Source organism: Vulpes vulpes, chromosome 13 (genome assembly GCF_048418805.1).
Source record: "Vulpes vulpes isolate BD-2025 chromosome 13, VulVul3, whole genome shotgun sequence".
Lineage (NCBI taxonomy): Eukaryota > Metazoa > Chordata > Mammalia > Carnivora > Canidae > Vulpes > Vulpes vulpes.
In genome coordinates this window covers 136,034,652-136,035,762 of record NC_132792.1, presented here as the reverse complement: position 1 = coordinate 136,035,762, position 1,111 = coordinate 136,034,652, and positions in this window count along the sequence as shown.

Below are 1,111 nucleotides of genomic sequence, written 5' to 3'. Positions count from 1 at the left end.
CTACCCTCAGCCCCCAGTTTCACTCCATATCAAGCTTCTCTTTTGGTGAAAGGTGAGTGAATAGGCAGAGAGAGGCCACCTCTGGAGGATGCAAAAGCCAGAATTTAAGTAGCTAATGACCTGAAGCACAAGAATCCTATGGTTGATCCCTCTAACTTTCCTCAAGATGCACTTTGTTAGAGAATACAGACCCCTTCTTTTTCTTGGCTCAGTGGTAAGAGATTCCAATGCATCCAGTGGAATCAAGGAGGCAAAACAATTTTTAAAAGCCAGAGATACAGTCACAGGTGAAGAGGGACCAAGTAGAGGTCAAAGATTACAATTGGACTTAAAAGGGAGGTCTGAGGCTAAAGTATGACGTCAAAGCAAGGGAGTGGAGAGGAAGATACACACCAAAGAGGCAACCTCTGCTCATTCCATCCAGTCCTGTCCTGCCCAACAAGCATACCTGCTCAGTGCTACAAATGCCAAAAAAGACAAGGTTCCTGCATTCATGAAGCGCACAGTTTTCTAGGCAACCAAGCCATTAAAAGTCTGTTAACATGATGAATGCTGGGGGTATGGGGTGCAGAGGAGTAGCCCTACCTCTACCTGGGGTCCCAGGGAAAGCTCCCTGAAGAAGAGGGGTATAGGTGCTCTGAGGGCAGAAACAATATTGTGTGTGTGCACATGTGTGCATGTACTATATGACCCGCCCACAGTCCTGTATGGTATTTTGAATATGGCAGATACATATTAAAGATTGTTGAGTAAATACAAGAATTAATCACTTTTTCTATTTGTAGCTCTCTAACCATTCCTCTGCTTTCTTCCTAAATATTACTCCTTTTCTTTTCCTTTGTGGAAAATGCCCAGATGATTTTCATTTTGGGGTAAGGTCCAGCACACTGGATGCCAATCAGATATAGAAATTGCCATTTCATGACATGAGTAATATTGGAGGAAAGAATACCTATGGCCTAGAGTGAGAAGGAAAATCATCATCATCTTAATCCATCAGAGAGGATTTATTGAACACATACTGTGTGTCAGTTGCTGTTTAAAGAGCTTTAAAGTATGGAGCATGCTAAATCATTTTATCCTCACAATACCCCAATGAGGTGGGTATTAT